We start from the raw sequence: 23,750 nt of genomic DNA, 5'->3' as shown, positions 1-23,750 counted from the left end.
ATCCTCTTTAAAACTTTAACATATAAAATAATCCATTGACAAACAGTTATTGGATACAAATGTCATAACTCAAATATTTCATCCAGTCCCTTGTTTCTCAAAAAACAGTATCACTTTGGACTCTGCGTTTTGAGACCAACTGGTCAGTAACGAAATCAGTAACAGATTACAATAATCATTTCGTCCATCATACATATCTTTCACGACATACGTATGGGTGTCATAGGCATCGCAAGCCCGTGCATCTCCTTAGGTGTCCTGGCACTCACTCAGGGACCGCTTCGTCGGTCCTCGCCCATCGTACCGGAAGCACACCATTTTTCAACCATACCAAGGTTGGTCAAGACTAAGGCAGGCTTTGTCGCATGAGCCGTCCTTTGAACACTCCCCGTCAGCTGATGCAACCAAACTTCTCTTAGAAAAATATATACCAAATGCTCCCTCCAGCATTTTGACGAAAAACAGTCCTTTAAGAAAGCAGGGTTTCTATGCAAGTTTTCAGTTGAGGGGGTGGTCTCTGTTGAGCTCTAGGCCTTTGGCGGGCCTTGCTTGTTTAAGGATGTCTAGAGGCATATGATTGCAGTGAGAGAGAGCGGTTGTAATACCATCAGGCTCCGACTAGCAACATTATCATAGGTCAACTAATAGTCAGCTTTACAGCTTTCACGCTTTGTTTGTAATATTAGGTTCATGTTCAGATTTTAAGGATGTTGCTATGCATTTTTTACCTTAGTACACATGTAGATTGTATCATTGTTGGTCTTGGTTTAAGAGCCATATTTGTGTATGGGAGGTTCTTGTGGCATTTTGTTCCTTTTTCAAAGAGACGGTTCTTATGTTTTCCCTGTTGGTGCTTTCACCTCCTTGTGAGCAAAAGGTTCTTGTGGCTACCTTCGTTTGAGTTTTACCATTATGTGTTTATATAAACTTGTGGTAAGTGATGATGTTAAGGCTTTCAATTACAGCTCGTCTAGTGTTGAGGGAGTCTAGAGGATATGTGTCCTAGGTGGAAGATTAGGTGTCTAGTCTTTGTTAAGGATATGCACATCCTTTCACATCCCTGAATATAAATCCACACCTTTCTTTTTCATATGTCCACAACTTACATTAGCAGGATGGAAAAATTGTGGCTATCCTCCTCTCCATCAAGTGGGTTCTTTATAATCGATCACTTTTACATCTAGCAAGAGTTTATATGAGTATATGAATTTGTTGATTGTTCCCAATCAAGAACATCAAATTATGGATGAATCTGTTGCGGTGCAGTAGAGTATTAGTGATAATATATCTAAAGTGGTGCACATCCTTTCACATACCTGAAGATAAATCCAAAGCTTTCTCTGTCATATTTTCACAACTTCCTTTAGCAGGATGGGAAAATTGTGGCTATCCCCTCTCGAGTGAGTTCTCTATAAACGATCACTTTCATTTTCATTTGTAGAGTGCTCCCAAACAAGAACTTCAAATCATGGATGAATCTGTTGCGTGGCTTGTTGAGTGCTCCTAAACAAGAATTGCAAATCATGGATGAATCTGCTGCATGGCAATAGAGTACGAGTTGTTGGTGATAATACCACAAGCTATCCTAGAGAACGATTTCGTTTTCACGATTTCACCTTTTTGAATTTTTCTTAACGAGTTTTCTAACGAGATCAAAATCTAAACTATCCTTCACTTGAATAAACCAGATAGAAGGAAACTATCACTGATATAATTTGATCATCTGAGCAATTCAACGCTTTTTTTCTAATCAAGATTAGGCACAGCCGTTGATCCACTCAATCGAGAAATTTATCAGGGCATTAACTATCTACTCGAAGCCTAGCGTAATCTCAAGGTTTTTCAGTTTGATTATTAAAACTCCATGATTCTAGCCTAACCCCATCCGGCCCATGGGTTAGCCACCACCACCCTACCACTGGAATCGGTGGAACCAAACAAGTACTCACCCACCCATAAATTGAAATGCCTTTCTTAACTTTAGCTTTAGAAAACAGATACGCACACACTCCTCTTTAAAACTTTAATAAAAACAATCCATTGACAAATCTAAAGTGGTGTTGAAAGTATGAGTTGTCATAAACATACAAGCTTTTTAATACGATTAAGTAATGTTTTATTAAGACACTGCAATTTGTGAAAATTTTCTCTACAGGCTGTTGTTGTATAAAGTTTTCTAAGTAGGCACAGTTGTGTGGCTGCAAGCTTTCCCATTGAGTGAAAATCTCGTTTTTACCCTTGATTTTTCCTTAACTTTCATTCTCCATCGCATGTATAAGAAGCTTAGGTCAAGTTCACAGGCTTCGGCAAGAAGCTGCGAGCAGGTAGGTGTACGTTCGTAAGAACTATTCACTAAGGCCGAAACAAAAAGGCTCACATATCTGGGACAACCAATGGGTAGTAGTGAAGTGGAAAGTTGCAGCCTATTGGCCCAATGACTTGAGGCCAATACTTGGCAATGTCCACTTTTTGATAGCTTTGCTTCGAGGTAGGAAGCCTTAAACTCTAAACACACGACTTGAATAGTCAATTAAAAGACTTGAATTTTTATATTGGGCATTCATCCTTTACACAAGGAGTGTACTTGCCCATGCTGAGGAGGATATCACCTAGAGCCCGTCAAAGGGTAATGTTGGCCAGCCAAAAATGGTTGGACATGGATGGGTAGACCAGAAAAGGACCAATTAACACAAAGTCCCCTTTTTGAAAATAGGTTTTCATTGTCCCACTTTCTTGAGAGCATTTGCTGTTGAAAGGGTGTGTGACCAAGTTGCGAGTTTATTTTAAGCTTGGTTGACACCACTTGTCCATAGAATGGGCTAGCACTATGCCAGACCTTTGCAAGGTGGTACTAGCAATGCACAAGCTTCTGTCGAAAAAATTATGAACTTAGTTTTAGTGTGGCTTCACAAACATTTTTAAAGCCCTTTGAAAGGCATATTCGACTTTCTGTAAGAGAGAGCAAGCTCACGCCCATTCTCAACTCTACAAACAATGGTCAGATATGATTCATCGTATCTGTCCTCATTAATAATGTTTGCAACTTGAAGTCGGCCAAGTGGGTAGTTTCATTATATTTGAAGTGGGTTAAGTGGCTAGTGTAGCACTTCTTGGAGATGAGGTAGAAGAGAAAGTTCAATACTCAGCGGGGCTTGTTATCGTACATGATGGGTGAAGTAATGTTGTCAATCTTGACCGGGTTGTCACTCCAAATTTGCTTCTCTCATTTGCTTGGTGCGCAGACAACTCGGGGATCCTATATAGGCTAGACTCTTGGGAGCACCTATAAAAATTACCAATATTCATCCTTTGGGGCGTTGTTACTACTTACTAGGTTGAGTTTGACTTGCTAGCAGTGTCAAAGATAGAGTCATGTGGTTGAGTCCTATTGCATTACGTACAACCTAGGCCTTCTTTGCAAGGTGGCGACATGGCCTTGACCCCGCATCCAACCCATTGGCTGGCATTTCAAGCTTTCCCGTGACAATTTGCTTCCCAGGGCTCCAGAAGAAATACCTTCCTCTTCTCCCAGTGATTGGTGGAGCCATTAGGAGAGTGATCGAACCCTCCCTACTGCTGCTTCAACCCTCACACGGGCGATCGGGATTCCATCCCTTCGCATCTGTATTGCCTCGTTAGAGACAATGCCTCACATCATATCCCTTCCTTGCCTCTCAGGGGAGACCCCATTCTACAGAGAGTAGAGTACTCAGGCCTCCCAGGCCAATGCTTTATATGCAGGCAGATGGGACATCTCGCTAGAGCTTGTCCTCATCGCTAGTCCAAGAGACTACCTCTGGTGGTTCCCCACAGTCCCAGCTCAAATCATCCTTAGAGGGCCGAGAGAGATGCAGGCCCTCAGGCAATAGAACACCACAACCCGACTGTGGACAACTTTGCTGGAGAGTGATAGACGGTTGGCCTGTGCCAAGGCCGCCAACCGACTTCCAAAGTTGAGCGGTGTCGCCGAGCGTGCCAGACTGACAGTACAGGAGGATTCGATTCTACTAGAAAATCGTTTTGAGCATTTATCGCAACATCAACTCGTCAGCAATGGGTCCCCCCAATCACTGGGTCCCACCTCTAGAATCTTTGATTTGGAGCCCATTACCCTTTCGTGATTCTTCCTTAGGTTCTTAGATTCCAGCGAGGCCAATTGGTGCCATGGAGCCCTCAGCAAGCCCCTCACTGCAACCTCCCTCTCCAGTGGATCACTCCCAACTGCTCCCATCTCCCTCTTCCCAGTTTTCCTATCGCCATCCCCCTCTGCCTCCCCCCTTCTCCTTCTCCTTCTCCTTCTCATCCTTAATCCCTATCTTTGACACTTCTCACAGCAATCCCCCTTGCCCCATCCTCTTCTTCTGAGCCCATCCATCCGCCTCTCCTAAGCATTCCTGCCACCTTTTGGCTGTGCCTCATTTAGAGCGGAGGCCGACGGTGAGTTTCATCTATCGATTGATTCATCACCAGTAGAGATGACTATAGTTGCCTCCCAGTGTAAGCTCTCCCACTAGAGTTGCCACCGCGATGCCCCCCAAGGATCTCGAGACTGCCAGTGGATTATAGTTTCATTCAATGTCTCCCTATCAAAGGAACTGATATTTTTGAGGAGACAATGTCCCCTATTCAAATTTGTGTGGTGTTTCGTCATTCCAAGCCATCCACACCAGAGAGTGTCGCAATGATCTTCTCCTTTCCCTTGAGTGTAGCTGTCTGCACAGGGGATGGAGTGGGATTTGGAGTCGATAGCTACCGCTATCCAAGGGCAGGAAGTGGAGCTTTTGTCGCAACATCTTCACGATCTATGCATCATGGACGTAGTCATCCCGCTCTGGCCCCTGGCTCGGATGGAGCTGGGAGGCTCAAGCCATAGAGATTAGGATAGGGAGGTTTTGTCCTCTAGATTGGAGGTTCTGCTCTTTGTGTTCCTTCATATCTCAGTCGCAATATCCCTTCCCCCCTCTTATAGATACCTACATTACAATCGATGGAGTTCGGAGTATGCTTACTCTTGAGCTTGAATAGTGTGGCAACACATGGAGGTTAGGATCTGTGCCCACCTGGCATGCCTTCGTCCAAGTATGCTTACTCTTGAGCTCGAACATAGTGGAGACACATGGAGGTTAGGATCTGTGCCCACCTAGCATGCCTTCGTCCAAGGATTGATTATGACTACTCTCCATCGAAATCCATGCCCAAGACGCTTTGAGTGGAGGGCAGTTTTGATAGTTCTCCCCCATGGAGATTGATATGCGGAATGCCTCATGGAACATTCAAGGTTTGGGGGGGCCTTAGTGTTTTTAGAGACAAGGCATCCTTAGAGGAGATCTCCATAGAGTAGCAATTGAGGGACCCATCGACATTCTTTTCCTCTACGAGCATCATCTTTCCAAGGGACGTACCCATGCTGCAGGAAGGTTTTACCAAGCAAGTCACACTTTTTGGTCTCTTTTTTGGCCCCTTTTGGGCACAAGGGGGAGATCGTATTTTTGTTAGTGAGCATCTCTTTGCTAGTAGTGGTTGACTCAAGTGTCATAGTCATTGGGCGAGCTCAATGGGTTACCATTAGTCATTGGGTGAGCTCAATGGCTTCCTCAATGTTATGTGCCAAACATTGTTGCGTGCACGTGAGATACCTTTTGGAGAATAGTCCGTCAGTCCCTCCCTCAACTGACTTGTGGTACATGGATGGAGACTTCGAGTCAGCAGAGGGAAGACTCAGAGGAGGCACGGCTACAGTCTTAGGCTTAGAGTACTCTGCTTGGGAGGAATTGATCCTAGCACTTAAAGGACAGGACCCTTGGCGTTTGCTAGAGTTTGGGCGTAGCTTTGGGAGTTTGTGCTTCTCATGGTTTGACAGGAGGAGCACCGACACCAATCTCTCTTAGACTTGATAGATTCTATGTGGATCAGTGGGCTTACACTCTCGCGGGGGTATGATTGGTATCTTGGCGGGCACTACTTTCTTTGATCATGCTCCATTTATTTTGTCCCCCTGGAGAGGCAAGACAAGCACTTGAGCACTAGGATTCTGGATAGCCTCATAAAAACGGACTCTAAGATTTGCACAGCAGGATAGAGCAGATATGAGAGGGACTGGATTTTATTTTAGGTTTTGTCACACGCACCTTGGAAGTGGGCCTTGGAGAGATCAACAACTCACTGTACGAGATAGCAGCACAGAACAGATTAACGAGATTCCATGAGCCAGAGTGGAGCATTCAGCAGGTTCTTACTTCTCAAGAGAGTTCCCCAAATAGATTGTGGATTGAAAGTCACCTGGTTTTGCCGCTCACATAGAGATCAGATCCATAGAGGAGAAGAGGGTGGAGTACAAATAACATGCCAGAGCTTCCTTCTAGACCTAGCCAAAGATAGTCACTAGGATTTTCTTTGAGGTTGTTGGCTGTCATATGCAGAGAGATGATATTTGGCCCTGCAGGTTGCAAGGCCAGGATGGAGCTATCGTTTTTTAGACCCCCCCATGTGAGAGCCATTACTATGGATTTTATTAGATCCCTCCTCATGATGCCCCATTATCCCCACAGGTTGTGGATGTGCGAGAGAAGGTCTGGGCGGCACATGAGAGGTGGTTTTCCTTGCTCTTGGGACCACCTTATTGACTCCCTTCATAGGAGAGAAGCTGGCAGAGGCCTTGACGGCTCTTCCTAGGGGAAAATGCTAAGGGGCGGACATGCTTCTAGTTTCCTTTTTTCTCTTCCACTGGGATCTCATGGGATGCGGCCTTCAAGCAGCCTTCAATGAGATTATGACTACACGCACCATGCGAGAGAGGCTCTCAGAGTCCGATTTACTTGATTCCTAAGGAGGGTGGTGACAAATCAGACATTCAACAGTGGAGACCCATCACCCTTCTTGGGACTGCCTACAAGATTTTGGCCAAGGCCATCAACAACTAGAGACTTTAGCCTTTCCTCCAAAACTTGATCCATGACACTCACACATGTTTTGTTCAGAATCAGAGCATTCTGGTCATCTTCACTTTCTAGGAGGCAACAACTTCAACCAGGATGCGACAACAGGACCTCATTGTGCTTCTTATGGATTTTGAGAAAGCATATGATAGAGTTAACCGGGGCTCAAGGATTGTATCTCCCCGTCCATACTTAGGAGAATCTGCTGGACTTAGAGTTTGCAGATGACATAACAACATACTTATCCGGAGATGTGGGGAATCTCTAGAGTTTCACTAAGTTGATAGAGATCTTCTGTCAAGCATTAGGAGCGTATATCAACTGGCACAAGTGTGGTTTTTGGGTAGGCTCTCCATCCACCCCAACTTGGCAATCCAATTGACGCTTTCCCCATTGAATCACGAGGGGCACTCTAGTCCACTATCTTGGGTGTCAGGTGGGCATCAATATCTCCCCGGAGAGTAAGCACCTAGCCCCTCTTCTTCTAAGCATTCGGAAGAAGATTTTGTACTATAGTTCTATGAGGCTTTCCTTAGCTGGCCGAGTGGTGGTGGCAAACCAGGTCCTTCTTGCCATCGTGGTGTATATTACTTCTTGATGGACCTTCTCTCGAGCCTACATTGGTCAGGTACAATAGTTGATCCACAACTATTTGTGGGCTCGTAGCGTAGAGAGTGATCATTCAGTCGCAACACAGAGGGGCCATTCAAAGTCGTGCCCTGTTGGGAAAGTTGATTGTTAGAGGACCTCCAACGTGGTGAGGTTTGGAAGGACTTCCTCTTGGCCAGGATTTCAGCTAGTACGAGCCTAGGGGGCCCTTGGCCGCAAAGCACCAGATGGATCTTCAGAAAGATGTGGGCCCGTGGTTTTAGCCCAGCTTCTAAGGATAGATTTGTCGCTAGCCTACTCCGAGTCTGGGATCACCTTCGACCAGCCCTCTAGCAGTCAGTTTTGATAGCCTCGAAGGAGCGTCTTTGGCAACCCATGATCTGGAACCCTTGATCTATTTACACTAGCCACGTCACATGTTGGGGAATCTGCCTCATGTATCTCGAGGAGCATTGATGTAATCTAAAGATTAATACACATTTTGATGTAATCTAAAGATTAATAAAAATGCTAATACACATTTTGATATACTCTAAGCTTGAAATTTCCTATATATGAAAACAAGTAACTAATCTACATGCCATTAAAACAATAAATAAGCTATTATGAATAAAAAGAGAGAAAAAACACACCAAATCACACTTGCATATCACTAGCTTGCACCAAATTTATGCACATAATAGTAAAGAAATAGCAATGTTATCGCAAGAATAAACATTATATAGTAGTCATATGGAAGTCACATTACAATGGTCATAAATATTGTATAGTAGTCATATGAAAGTCATATAGTCATAAATGTTGTATAGTAGTCATATGAGTCCTAAAGCTAGTAGGACTACTTCTAATAGTTGAATAGCAATCTAACGCATGCTTTATGATAGTAATTAGTCATAAAGTAGGCACTAAATTGCCATTTGACTTTTAATAAACTATTAATAAACAATCAATAAAGCATGCATTTGCTTTGGTTGCTAATAGCCTATTAATAAGCATGCATATAAGATTGCTATATGTTTGATATGACTTCTAAAGAGAATGCATGTGAGGACTATATGTTTGCTATGACTACTTTTGAAAATGCATGATAGCTATAACAGTATAACGCACGCACTATAAAAGTCGAAGCACAAAATACTGCTATTAGAATGTTGTAAAAGTCAAGTAGTTATAAAGCAAGATTAATTGCTCTATAAAAGTAAAAAATAGGGAACCAATCATAGAGTATGCAAATGACCACCACCATGCATGAATATTATAAAAGGCAAAGCAGGAAAGAGAGTGTTATTAGACTACTACAAAGCAATCATGGAGCATACATAAGGATAAAATATTTTATTATTATATAGTAGTCATAGAGAGAATACATATGACAAGTATTTTATTATTATATAGCAATCATAGAGAGCATACATATGACAAGTATTTTACTATTATATATAGTAGTCATAATGTAGATATGATAAGACAATTATTTTTTTATTATATAGCATTCATAGAGGGAGCATAGATATGACAAGTATTTAATTATTATATAGCATTCATAACATAAACATGACTACTATTAAATGATATTTCATAGCAGCTATATCTATTACATATTAACCATGGACAACTTTGAGATAAGGAGAGGAGAGAAAAGAAAAATCCTCGAACATGGCAAACTGTCTTTTGGTATATTCCAGCCATACAAGTTCTTGATGAGCTAAAGAGTTTTATTATATGGTGGACTTGTATTCTTAACACTAGTTCTGTAATTGGACACTAAAGTGTCCTGAGGACACTTTAGTGTCCTGTTTCTCACCAAAACTTTGGAATTTTTTGGGGAACCTAGAAACAACATTTCTACACCTTGTTTCAACCATAGGTCAGTTAAAAGTCAAAAAATAAAGGGGATTTTTCATGATGTCAAAACACAAGCTATATTAAAAATTTGACAAAAAACTCTAACTTGAAATTTTCATTGAAATTTGAAGCTGTTTTGTCTCAAAAATCCCATAAAATGCCTATAACTTCTTGAATAAATCATGTTTTTCATGTTTGTAAAAGTCAATTGGTAGAACTTGGGGTTTCAAAACAACACAATCTCCTTTAGGTTCTAGTTCCTAAGCTACTTGTGAACTATAACAAAAATCTCATAATTACCAAGATGTTGAAAAAGAGAAAAATTTTGGTCTTCCAAAGGTACTTCCATAAAACTAGGATTATGTTAGTGCAAATTGGCAATTGAAAATGATTATATAGTTCAAAACCAAGTTAATACATATTTTTTGGGATCCCAAGCTCAAGTAAATCTTGCTACTTGAGCGTTATCTTAGTTTTTCAATCGTGCTACATTTTTTAAAATTTCTAAATAACCATGAAACAAAGGTTTTAGGTGCCTAAATTATGTTTGTACAATGTACCTTAGCGAAATTATTCTATACAGACAAAATGTTGTAAGTTTACTAAGGAATGTAATGCGTATGACTCAAGAATCTAAATCTAGATTTTTTGTTATGTGCAGCTTTGACATTTTGAAACAATTAATATTTGTAGCTTACTAAGGGGCTTTTACATATAACTTTAAGATCTCAATGGATAGAGTAAGCATTGTATCACCTTAAAAAACTTGCACACACATTAAAACCATGTATTGGTTTGGATACAAATGGATGCTAAAAAGTGGTGTATCAAACACACACAACTTCATACTATTTTAGACACTCTCAATCGAATTTTATTTCATGTGAAACTTGGCAAAATCTTTGATACAAATATGAAATAATTACTTGAAATTTTTCACGGGGCTTAGTGATTTTTTTCTCTAAGCTTATAAGGCAGTTTTCTCAAACCTGAGTTGCAGTCTCATGCAAGTCCTATTTATGGATGTAATTCCTTATCGTGCCAGCATCCAAATTGCAAGGTTACATTTTTTAAAGACACACTAAGTCACATATTCAAGAGAGATTTTGAATATGTCTTTCCTAGCGCAAGTAGCATTTTATTTGCATCGACACTTAAGTGTCCTTTTTTGGGTGAATTCAACGATGCCGATCATCTGACCCTGCCTATAGTAGCTCTCTCTCTCTCCCCCCGCAACTGAAAAAACCTGAGACATTAAAAATAAAACTGGAAAAGTGGAATAAAGAAGCATACGATCCCAACAAGAGGCCGTCAACATGCCTGCAAGCAAGAAGAAACTAGCGCAAGACTCACATGATGAAAAAAGCCTGCGGCCTGCCTCCGTGGAGGGTGGTGATATCATGCGTCCTCGAAGTATATTTATTTCAGCATCACGGGCAGAGCAGCCAAAGGCGAAGCGAAAGAGGACAGGAATCGTCTACCGGTTATGGTAGCGACACGATACAGCGACAGGGGCCGGCACCCCATCTAAAAAGCAAGCACGCTAGGGCTACGGTATTAGGGTTAGGGTTTGCCGGCCCCGGATCTGTTCACAAGCGCGTGGCGGACAATCCATTTGTACGCCCTTCTCCAATGATATGCATGCGTGCGAGCGCTCGCTTGTGTGTGTGTGTGTGTGTGAGAGAGAGAGAGAGAGAGAGAGGGTGTGTACATGTGTGTGTGTGAGAGAGAGAGAGAGAGAGAGTTTCAACATTTGAGAGAGAGTGTGGGAGGGAGAGGATCATGTGCATGTGTGTGTGTGTGTGTGAGATTGAGAGAGATGGGCGTAGGCGTAGGAGTGAGAGAGAGTGAAAGAGAGAGAGAGAGAGATGGCTATAGAGAGGGAACCGATTCTTTTTTGAAACTTTCGTCGCCATAGCAACGCGTGGGTCCAATACTAGTAGCCATTATACAATAGCATGATTGCTTTTTTACATGATTGATATAATTGCATGCATGACTTCTAATAGCAATTCAAATGGAAGCTTTAGATTGCTATTAGTATTGCTACACAGCAGCCATGTATAGAAGTCATGTAGTAGCCATGTGAACTTTGCATTACAATCATATTATTGCTACATATAGTAGTCATGTATGGCAATCATGTAGCAACCATGTGAACTGTGCATTGCAACCAGATATATGATTGCTATTTAGTAGTCTTAAAAAACACTTTAGATCGCTATATAACATTTGACTATATAGTATTAAAGTTTGGATGGACCAATAAATCCGTTCTCAAAAAATTGTGGCACCTCCTTGTTTGGTGGTGCAGCTTTATATACTTTGTGATGTAAGAGGATAAGTCATAAAAGAGCTTTACTTTTTTGACTTTGCATGGTTTTGGTGTAAGTAAAAACTAAATTTATCATGTGGGGATTGACTCCAAGGCAGCTCAATCCATACATCTCTAAGGCCGCTCAATCCATACACCTCTAAAAACTTGTTTTGCATGGCAAAGATGCGGCTACATGCCATAGACATAAGGGAAGCATTATTGATGGATTATTATTTCCTCGATATCTTTCACTATTGGAAGGTTGTAATAATGATGAGATTGGAATAAGCAGGGGGAAGGCTACACAGACACACACACACACACACACACAAATTGTATTGAGCTCTGGGATTGCACATAGCACTGTGGGAGATCATAGTAGTTACTTCCTCATCGATTGTATAGATAGATTGTCATCTTGAATTGTATAGACTGCCTGAATTTGTTTCCATAACCGACGATATTATTGCTTTGTAAATGGCTTAACTCGTTGGGTACCTTCACCCCTGCCAAATGTCCAAACATATCTCTGTCAAACCAAAGACATACCATTGCCATGTTGTCCATGCTAAAGTGTTCTTGTGAACGTGCTAAATGATTTGAGTGCTAATGCGGATTACTCCACTAGAATTTTTGAGCGACATATAAAATGACAATGCTATGTTTTCTCATAGGCAAATATGCATTGACAACCGACTACCAACAATCTTGCATACGAGAGTGGAGACTTCTAAGGATGCAATTGTCAAAGGGAGGAGCTAGAGATCCACTTCAGAGAAGGATTAGTAGGGGGCGACGGCCTCGTTTGGGGATGTGGAGCAGCTTCCATGGAGTCCTCTTGAGGGGTGTAGATCAAAAGAGGCAGAAGCTTGCCAAAGGATAAAATTCCCTAGAACTAGAAAAAATTGCCAGATGAGAATGGAGGGGATGAGTCAAGGTGGAGAGTTGGAGCCACCGAAGGGAGGCGGGAGAGGGACTGGAGACGCTACACGAGGGAAGTGTGGGAGGGGGGAGGGTGGGGGGCTACGATTTGGAGTGAGGGGGCGTAGGCGAGACAAAGGGAGGGCTACGAGTTGGAGTGAGGGGGCGTAGGCGAGACAAAGGGGGGGCAGTGCATGAGAGAGAGGGGGTGAAGGCAAGGGCAACATGAGAGGGGGTGTAGGCAGGGGCAGAGCGAAGGGTGCAGAGGAGGCTGAGGCTGAGGGAGGGGCGGCAGCGTGTGAGAGAGAGGGGGAAGAGGTGGGGGAAGTGAGAGTGAGGCGGTGCAGGCAGGTGGGCAGAGTGAGAGGCGGTGCAGTCAAGGGGTGCATAATGCTTAAGTGATTTAGCCTTTCACCACAGGATGGAAACAACCTTTCCATGATAAGCCTAGGTTGAAAGTCATGAGGCTCTAAGAGTCATAATGACTATTGTTAAAGATATCAAAAGGTGTCAAAAGGTCAAAAAGGTATAATGATAGTCCATGAGCCCCCTTTTATACTTGAGTCCATGACCAAAGTCCAAAACCTAATCTGAAGTTGTTGCTTCATTACAAAACATCCCCTCCTATAATGATTTCGTCCTCGAAATCAAACGGTGGTTGTACACCAAGAAAAGACATATACAAGTGGCTATGTACAGAAGCCAAAAATCACATCCTTGACTAAATGTCGATGTAGCGGAAGACCCATATATGAATCAAATGACCCCCAGGGTCAAATGGAAAGGATGAAAGACTCCCGTTGGGATGATGAGGCTATCTGCTACATAATGTCCACCCTTTAGTTGTACGGGTACGCCAGAACGCTAGTGTGCCATCCTAGTGAATTGGTATCGTGGTGGGTGGTCCCCGACATTAAATATTGGTTACCTAGTGTTATTGGCATAGCTTGATGGATGTATGTTGTTAAAATTGTAACAAGTAATGCCATGCTTGACAACTGTATTGTGGTCAAGTAAAACAAGTGGATGATGCTAGATAGCTGCACACGGTCGAAGCGTAACAAGTGGTTTATACAATTGGTGTGCCATGCTAATTGAAAGTGTAACAAGTGGCAATACACACCATGCTAGATGATGTGTATAGTGATACTCTCATCGTAGTGAAACAAGTGGCAAGTGTGTGTTGTGTTTGTATCTATCAACGTTTCATATTGGGATTAATTGTAGAGAAGGGTAATTAATTGAAACTACTAATGTGCTTACGTTTATGAGATAGGTGATGATTAGTGCACGTGTCGCACATGGAGGATCTTGTCTATATCAACTCGGAATATTATTATCTCATATTATTCTATTGGCCATGTACCAAAAGATTATACATATTATTTATGCACGCTTGTGCATGGCTTTGCCATATTGTTAGCATATATTTTAGAAGAGTTTTAATATTTACACTTAGTGTGTATACAAGCTCTAGTGTTTGAGCTATTTTTGTAAAAGTGAAAAAAAGCAAGCCCAATTTTGTAGGTACAACTATTGTTAGCTCCTTGGGGCTATTTATTAAATACAATTCTAAAAAATACTGATGTCGTGGAAGTGGAGCTACACGCATGAGGGGGGAGATTGCACCCAACCTTGTCTTGATGGTGATGTTGTTCTATCTCTCTTGTTTATGCTATGTTATGCTCTTTCATATCAATTTAATGCAAGTCTATGTTTTAATCTTGATGTATTTTCATTATTGTCAATTTATGGAATATTTAAATCTCCATGTACCAAAGATCCTGTATAACAGTGGTATCAGAGCACGACAAATTCAAGTATTGAATTTGGGTCATGGAGACTTGAAGAAAAATTGAGAAATTGATTTTTTCTGAAAGGTTATTGGCTTGGAGTAAATTTGAAGGCTTTTCAACAAATTCAAAATACTTGCACGGAAAGAGAGAATTTGCAAAAAGCCTTCAGCAAGGATACAAAGACTTTGGCTAAAGAGAAAGTTCATTCAAAAATCCAAGAGATAAAGAAGAGAAGGTGTGGAAGACCTTTGGGCAAAAGAAGGCATGGTTATGTGAATTTTGTGCACCATTGGATGAAGATTTGGATCAAGGGCAAGAAAGAAAGCCACCTTCATGCAAGAAAACCATCCATGGATTCCCAAAGCCACCCTTCTTTTCCCAAAACCACATTCCTCAATTCTAATTCTCTCCATAATCCATCCATATGGATGAAATCGGCTCATTGAGGTGATCCTTGGTCTAATTTCAGAATTGCTTAATCTACACTCAGCTCAATTTGTATAATGGAGGGCTCATATGAATCTTTCAAACCAAAGATTTTCCAATTATCCTCATGGGAAGAAGATTCTGTGCGTTGATTTCAAGAGGGAGAAATTATTTTTGGAATTTTATCAAATTATTTCAAATTGCTTTAAGCCAATTGTTAATTGCTATCTCTCTCTCTTCGCCTAGGCGACGGCGTCTGGTGGATGCTTTTTCTCTCCGAATCACGCTATGCACGGGTGGGCAGGTTTACTATGCGTAGACCGCCCGCCGCCGGCTATAAACTATGAAAAAAACAGTTTCTTATAATTTTTTTGAAAATCTTGAAGCATTAAATGTTAAACCTTGAAGGGTTATCTTTTAAGCTTTTAAAAGCTTAAAACTATTTTAAGCTTCTAAAGCTTATGTCTCTCACAAGCTTCAAAAAGCTTATTTCTTTTATCTTGAAAAAGCTTATTTCTTTTATCTTGAAAAAGCTTCCAAAAATCACAAGAAAGATAAAGAGAGAACCTTTCAAAATTACTCCTACTACAAGATAAATTCAGCCAAGTGATCAACTAGGTTTTCTTCTTCGATATTTTTTTCTGACTCTTTTGAAGACTCTTTCAACGAGTTATTACTTGGGTTTATTGTCAACATCAAGGCATTACTAGATTATTATTCTTTTTCTCGTGGATACTATCGACTTTGACCTGAGACGGAGCATTGAAAATAACAGCTTAGTTCATTTATTTTACCACAATTCATACTGTCCCAATATTTTTCTTTCTTTTCTTTAATCATAGCTACAAATCCACAACTTTCTACTATCCAAGGTCAGCTAAATGCCTTTCAAGCGCTAAGTTGGTCAGAAGAGGCAAAGACAAGACCTTGTGCGGAAATTTACTCGTAAGAAGTGAAGACGTGCATCTTCGGAATCAGATTCTTTGGATTCTGAGGAGGACCCTGTTCAAAGGACTATGCGAGCTACTCTCAAAGCTCAAGACTCTCGAAAGGGAAACAAGATCAATAAAAGGCTTTTACTATTCAAGATTATGATGGCAAGAAGGACGTTCGCACCATACTTGCTTGGCTCATTCAACTAGATGATTATTTTTCAGGGGAGAAATTCTCTCATCATAAGGATAAAATCAAATGTGCTACCAATCACTTGGTAAAAAATGCAACATTATGGTGGAACATCATTAGAACCAGCAGCGCAAACCAAAATCTTAGAAGAGATTAAAAAAACTTATCAAGAAAGATTTCCTACCTTCACAATACAGATCTAAGGCTCGTTAACGATGGTCTATATTCAGACAGCTTGACGAAGAGAATATATTAGCTTATGTGGATAGGTTTTGGCAAACCTTGTTATAAATATAGGTAATTGAGAAGATTCGCACCAAGGATTAAAGAAAAAATTTCATATTATGTGTTATATGCACATTATGTGTGCATATACACATTAGGCTTGTGAGCATGGGAGCATGGGAACAAGCTCTAGTGGAGCATGGGTTAGGACTAACCTTAAGGGTTAAGGTTAGGGTCAGGCATCCACCAAGGGTCACACATGGGAAATGGAGAGTCAAGAGTTACTTGAGGGCCCTCCTATATAATAGGGGCATGGGGCACACTCAAGGGAGGCCAAGGCTATGTTATTTAAAGGCTGGAGGCTATGGTCTCTTGATGTTATCTTGAGGCTAGGTTATGTTATGCTCTCTTGTGTAGAGGATCATAACTACTCACCTACTATTTCACACTATAGCTACATGCTATTGGATTGGAGTTATACCTCTTGATGGTATGGGACATCAAGGTAAAGGTATGATGTACTTCATTATAATTCATTTGTGCATCCCTTGGGCTCAGGGGTGGTCGGGTGGATGAGTTTAAGCTTGATTTATGCATGTTTATGCATAACAATTATCTAAAGAGATCTTAGGATTTTAATAGTGGTATCAGAGAAATCTCTAGTTAATTGTTGTTATTTTTTCTTTCTTATTGTAAATTTTTTGGCATTTTTAGAAGTAAATTTTAATATTTACTAAATAAAAATATTATTTTATTGATTTGTGTTGATGGTTTGCATGTGGATCATTGATATGGTGGTTGGAACACGTGTTACTACTATTCAATGGAGGAATTGACATTGCAGGGAAATTCCGTGAGTTTAATGCTATTTTTTTTAATTTTTTGTAGTTTAAAATAAGCATTAATGAAAATTTTTACAAAAATACCACATATTTTAGTGTGGATATTTTTGATAGAATAGATTTTCTAAATTTCTAGAATTTTAAAGAAAATTTTCCTAATTTTTTAGAAATGTTTTGAGTATTTTTATGGTTAAAAATTACATTTTTAATACATTTTTACGGGTTTTCCACGGATGTTCTATCCATTTTCTACCGATTTTCTGTTGAAATACAGTAGGGGCAGCATGTTGATGCATGGAATGCTCTCTCGTGTGCGTGGGACCCTCTTCATCTCTTAATTCTGAATTTTCTTTCTATTTTCCTCTCGCCCGTGTGATCGCCTCTTAGTAGGCATAATTTGATTAAATATTAATCATCATTAAACTTTAATTATGAATAATAGAAGGTTAATTAAATTCTTAATCAACCTCCTCTCTATTAACAGAGAAGGAGGGGGTGGAGAAGGAGGGATGGAATGGAGAAGAAGGAGAGGAGAGAGAGGAGAAGAGAGAGGGACTCCTTTCACCCTCTCCCTCCCAATTTGGTGCACGTGGGGGGGGGGGGGGGCTGCAGCGTTGCCTACGGGTGAAAATCCCCCCCGCCCCCCCCCCATAATACGTTTTTTTAAAAAGCTTAAAAACTAGGCTTATAAAAGTTTTTTTTTAAAAACCTTTTAAAATATATTAAAAAAGAGTTTTTTCAAAAAAAATCTTCTCAATGCTTTTCAAAAAAGCTTGAAAAAAAGGGAAAAAAGAGATGTTATCTGAGTTTTTTTTCACTGAATTTTTTTTTTCTGGAATCTCTTGGCTTTCCGCTTTCTCGAAACTTTTTGGCTTTCCGAATTCCGGAAAATCTTTTGACCTTTCGAATTCCGGAAACTTTTGACCTTTCACATTCCGTTTTTCTTTGTCTTTTCATTTTCCCGAAACTATTGGCTTTCCGTATTCCGGGAAAACCATTGGGATTCCAAAAATTTTTGACCGTTCGTATTCTAAATGCGTTCAAAAGTTTAAATTTTTTTTGAAAATTAGTGAAAAATTAGACAAAGGTTATTTTAAATTTTTGGAAAATGTGGGGTTGGTGTTTGGCATGTGGTGTTTCCATTCGGGCGCCCGTGACCATTCAAATTCCTTTAAAAATATATTTTTTGACCCAAAAAGTTAGAAAATCCATTAAAATTATAGATTTTCATTGGATTTGAGAATTGTCGGGCGGAATTGGAAATTTCATGAATGATGGGATTCTCAGGAAAAATTAGAAATTTTTTAGGAATTATTTTTAGAAATCCTAAAAATTAGTATTTTTAAAATATCAATGGTATTTTGGCAAATCTAATTGCTAAAAATTTTCTAAAAAAATATAGGTTTGGAATGCCATAAGATAGGTTTGGTGGAATTCAAAATTATCATATTTTGAGGCCCTATTAAATTAGAAAAAATTTGAAAAAAATCATGATAATTCTTTTTCTCGAGAATTCAATATTTTTGAGGGTTATTTAATATTGAAGTACGTTTTCACGTGTTGACATTAGATAGATGCCGGTTATTCGAATATTATTAATATATGATTATACCTCGTATTAGTAGATATTTTTGTTTGGATTAATTCTAAACGATGTCTTCATGATTTTTTTTACCATTGTTTAGCCATTCTTTTTGGACATGATCCTTAATTTTTTCAATGATGGCTAGAATCTACGTTCAAAGTGTGTCTCACCTTTGACACTTGTACATGATAATTTATTTTGTACTTGTTTAAGTGTGGTCTATGCTTAATTTCTTAAGCCTAAGACAAATTCTATCATGGGTTAGTTGATCGGTTTATTTTGGTAGATTTTATTGGAAGTTTTTCAAGTTTTATATGGACTCATCAGGTTCTGCCTAGATCACTTGTATCTAGGGGTTTTTTAATGAGTGCTACACACATGTGTTTCACTTGCTTACTTTGATCACTTGTATCTAGGGGTTTTTTAATGAGTGCTACACACATGTGTTTCACTTGCTTACTTTTTTGGAGTTTTGCTTGAGCAACAACACGCTCATATACTTCGGATTGATGAGTTGGCCACACCAATTTTAATGCTTCGTTTGGCATGATTAATGACCATTAGATGGCATGCATTGATTGTTATGATCAACTATGGTTTTTATGGATTCGAGGAGCTTTTATGCTTTTATCCATGGTTTTATTAGGATCTTTTGATCTTCTGGATAATATCATGTGCTTTGAAGGTAGCATTTGCCTTCATTTTTTGCACATAATTTTGGAGTATATTGCTTGTACTCTTGTACATATTCTAACTTGGATACCTAGTTACTTATGTATCTAGGTGAGTTAATTTTTTACCCTAGCTTTATCGTGTTTATTAGGTAGTTATCATTAGAAAGGTGCCAATAATTCAATTTCTTTTCTAATGATGTACTCGAAAAGAGTTATTCCTTGATGTGGTCTCAGGAATATAGAGACAGGTTTTAGTATGTGAAAGTCTAGGATAAGGCCATCTTATTCCTTTTATATAGGATTTTATTCATATTTCCTAGACGACATACTAGGGAGTTTCAAATTGGTAAGGTATGTATGGGTGGTATCATGGTGGTATGGGACGCTAGCGATCCCTCACATATATAATCTTATGGGATAATTTGGGCTCAAGATTGTTGCTTGGCTTACATCACTTAGCATGTTGACCTCAACATTCAAAGACAATCTCATTTTCTGAATTCACTAGAAGTTATAGTGTAGGCATTCTCTAGATAAACTACTTTTATTTATAGCCTGCATGTATTGATGAGTGTAATCTCGTCGACATTTTCACTTGTTAAAATCTCTTTCTTTAGAGTTCAATGAGTTTATCTTGTTGTGTTCGGAGTAAGAAAATTTGGATTTTTTCTTTTGTTGGCATTTCTTTCTCTAGTTTCGTACTTTAGGTGATTTATACAGTCAACCGATGGTTTACGGATGGACATATGTGACTTATCGAGATGTTAATGACTCTCTATGTTGATATGGGTAACTTGGGACGCCGATAACTCCATGAGCAGATGTAGGGTATATCGAGTCGCCCATGGATACTTGGTTCCTGCTGTTATAATGCCATGTTTTCCTACTTTATTTCGAATGGTCCACAACGAGGAAATTACTTTGAGTATGAATTCCTATGATCATCTGCTGTAGAGTCTGATGGGTAAACAAAGCGTATGAATCAGATTGTAGAGGATATGCTTCGTGCATATGTCTCTGAAAAAGCATCAAATTGGAAAAAATATCTTCCAATGATGGAATTTGCCTATAACAGTTCTAATCATATGGCTATTGGTTTTAGTCCATTCATGCTTATGTATGGTATCAACCCAGGGTAACTATTGATGTCGGTCTTAAGGACATCGAGCTTGATGCATCGAGGAATTTCTTGTCTGATATGCAGGAAATGCTGACCGAAGCTCGGGATTCTATTAGGAGTGCTCAGGGCACGGTTTTATGCTGATAGGGGACGCTTATCTCGGTCTTTTCAACCAGGAGCGTTAGTTTATTTTAATGTTCCTAAAGATTCTCAGACTTTGTCACAATAGGAGAATGCTCGAATTTATCTCCTAGATATTGTGGTCCATTTTGAGTTATATATCGGATTGGCACGGTTACATATGAACTAAAACTATCTCCAATTGTTAGAGTTCATATCCAGTCTTTCATATCGATAGATTGAAAGGGAAACTGGGAGGTGAAGATAACCCAGTTACTCCTCCTCAAGAACTTGTTGAAGTCCAAGATTTATCCTATGTTCCACATGAACCTGATAAGGTACTTGAATTCAGGGAAAGAAAACTTTTTAGTTGACTAATCCCTGAGGTTAAAATTAGGTGGAAAGATAGGGAAAGAGAGGATTCGACTTGGGAGTCAGTTGAGATTATTCAGCGCAGTTCTCCTTCTTTTCATTGCAAGAGTGCAATGTTTTGAGAGAGGGGAAGTACGTTATATGCACATTATGTGTGCATATACTAGGAGGCTAACCCACATTAGGCTTGTGAGCATGGGAGCATGGGAACAAGCTCTAGTGGAGCATGGGTTAGGACTAACCTTAAGGGTTAAGGTTAGTGTCACAGGCATCCAAGGGTCACACATGGGAAATGGAGAGTTAAGAGTCACTTGAGGACCCTCCTATATAATAGGGACATGGGGCACACTCAAGGGAGGCCAAGGCTATGTTATTTTAAAGGCTGGAGGCTATGGTCTCTTGAGGCTATGGTCTCTTGATGTTATCTTGAGGCTAGGTTATGTTATTTTAAAGGCTGGAGGCTATGGTCTCTTGATGTTATCTTGAGGCTAGGTTATGTTATGCTCTCTTGTGTAGAGGATCATAACTACTCACCTACCATTTCACACTATAGCTACATGCTATTGGATTGGAGTTATATCTCTTGATGGTATGGGACATCAAGGTAAAGGTATGATGTTCTTCATTATAATTCATGTGTGCATCCCTTGGGCTCTTAGGGTTTTAACATTAGGTTTGGAACCTACAATATTCAATCAAAGGTGAATATGTTTCGACCACATTCCCTTAGCTTGTCGGCTATTTCTTTAGCCTTGAATTGTGAAAAGAAAAATGGTTTCCCTAAGAAACCAATGACACCCCAAACCTCGACATCAACATTTTTGAAGCCTAAAACCTCTCTAAAATCACTTGATACATCTCTTAAAATGACCATAACACATGTATTGACATCAAGGTAGACGTTTCATAAAGAGCTAATAAACATAATTCAAAAGTATACATTGCTAAAGATTTGACTTGGGTTGAAGAAGAGGAGCTCATTGCTCTCCTCAAGGAATTTAAGGATTGTTTCGCCTGGAATTACAAGGAGATGAAGGGGGTACCGTCTGAGGTGGTACAAAATACGATTCCAATCATGGAAGGTTTGAGACCAACCAGGCAGAAACCATACCAGATGAATCCTAAGTATGTAGTAATTATAAAGGAGGAAATTCACAAACTCATTGTTGCGGACTTCATCTATGAGATCGAACATACAGATTGGTTGTCAAGCAATCCTGATAGTGCCAAAAAAGAATGGGAAGCTTAGGGTATGTTTTGATCTTAAAAAGGTTAATGTAGCCACACTAGGAAAGACCATTATCCGTTGCCTTATACAGAACACGTTTTGGAAAGAGTGGGAGAGAAGCTTATAGCTTCTTGGATGGATTCTTCGGCTACAATCAGGTGTCCATAGCACCACAGGATCAACACAAGACAGCTTTCAACACAATGTGGGGGACATTTTGCATACAAGGTTATGTCGTTCGGCCTCACAAAACGCCCCAGTAACCTTTCAATGATTAATGTGCACAGCCTTCAAGGACTACTTACAAAAGTGGTTGGAGGTATTCATTGACGATCTATGTGCACACTCTCGATGGGTGGACCATCTGGCCTGCTTGAGGAAAGTGTTCGAGCAGTGTGTCGACTATATCGTATATCACTAAACCCCTTGAAGTGTCAGTTTTGGGTCAAGCATGGCATGATATTGGGACACACTGTCTCAAAGAATGGTATATCCATGGATGATAGCAAGGTCAAGCTGATATTGGAGCTGCCACCACCTACCAACTACAAGGGGGTGCAAAGATTTATGGGTCATGTGGGGTATTATCGCCGCTTCATAATTTTTTATGCTGAAATAGCCAGACCCTTGTACAAGCTCCTTGTTGCCTTTGAGTGGGACCGAGGAGTGTCAGGAAGAAGCATATGATCGACTGAAGCAAGCATTGGCAAGCGCGCCAATTCTACGACCCCCCAACTGGGACCTCATATTTCACGTGCACATTGATGCATAAAATTTTGCTATTGGTTGTGTACAGCCTAGTGAGTTTAAACTGGACTATCCAGTTTGCTTTGCTAGTCATCGTCAGCTGAATGATGCAAAGGTGAATTAAACCACCACAGAGAGAGAAGGATTGGCCATGGTTTACACCATCAAGAAATATCGATATTACCTCTTGCCCAACAAATTCATATTTTTTGTGGACCATTAAGCCTTACTATACCTAGTAAAAATAAACCTTGCACCACGGGGAGAATCACATGATGGTTACTATTGTTATTGGAATTTGACTTTACAGTTACAGTAAGGAAGGAAACACAACATGTGTTGTTGGCTGACCACATGTCAAGAATTCCAAATGAGAAACCAGCAAAACTAGTGTTGATGATGACCTTCGTGATGCTTGTTTATTTAAGTTGGATATGGTACCCATATGGAGTCAAGAAATCTCAGAGTATCTAGCTTATGGTTTTCTGCATACCTATGAACAAAGATAAAATGTGGCGGCTTATCAAGCTGGCTGCACCTTATCAGCTGATTGCAGACGAACTATATAAGCTAGGAAAAGATAATGTGCTCAAAAGATGTGTTAGAGAGGATGAGTTCATCACCATATTGGAAGAAGCTCATTCAAGGATACCAAGCGGGCATTTTGTTGGAGAAATGAGGATCATGTTTGCTAATCCAAAATGGGATTAACAATGTGCACAAGTCATTTTATGTAACAAGGCCCACTAACAATTTTATGTAACAAGGCCCACTAACAATTTTATTTGGGCAAAGGTTTTTATATGTACAAACCTTAGGGATTTTGGTATGATTAAAAATATGTAAAGAAATACTCCAAAAGT

General features: G+C 39.9%; 1 long non-coding RNA gene across 1 annotated transcript in view; it reads right to left on the bottom strand.

The window, feature by feature from the left end:
• LOC147627568 (uncharacterized) overlaps window positions 1-11,039 on the bottom strand; it is a 42,611-nt gene extending 31,572 nt beyond the window's left edge. Inside the window, exon 1 of the long non-coding RNA XR_015268257.1 lies at window positions 10,743-11,039. This is a non-coding gene — a long non-coding RNA (uncharacterized LOC147627568). The remainder of the gene's footprint in view (window positions 1-10,742) is intronic.
• Between the last annotated feature and the right edge of the window lie 12,711 nt (window positions 11,040-23,750).

This window comes from Cibotium barometz, chromosome 20 (assembly GCF_041138505.1).
Source record: "Cibotium barometz isolate CiBa-2024 chromosome 20, ASM4113850v1, whole genome shotgun sequence".
Classification (NCBI taxonomy): Eukaryota; Viridiplantae; Streptophyta; class Polypodiopsida; order Cyatheales; family Cibotiaceae; genus Cibotium; species Cibotium barometz.
This window is presented reverse-complemented; position numbering and strand designations above follow the sequence as displayed.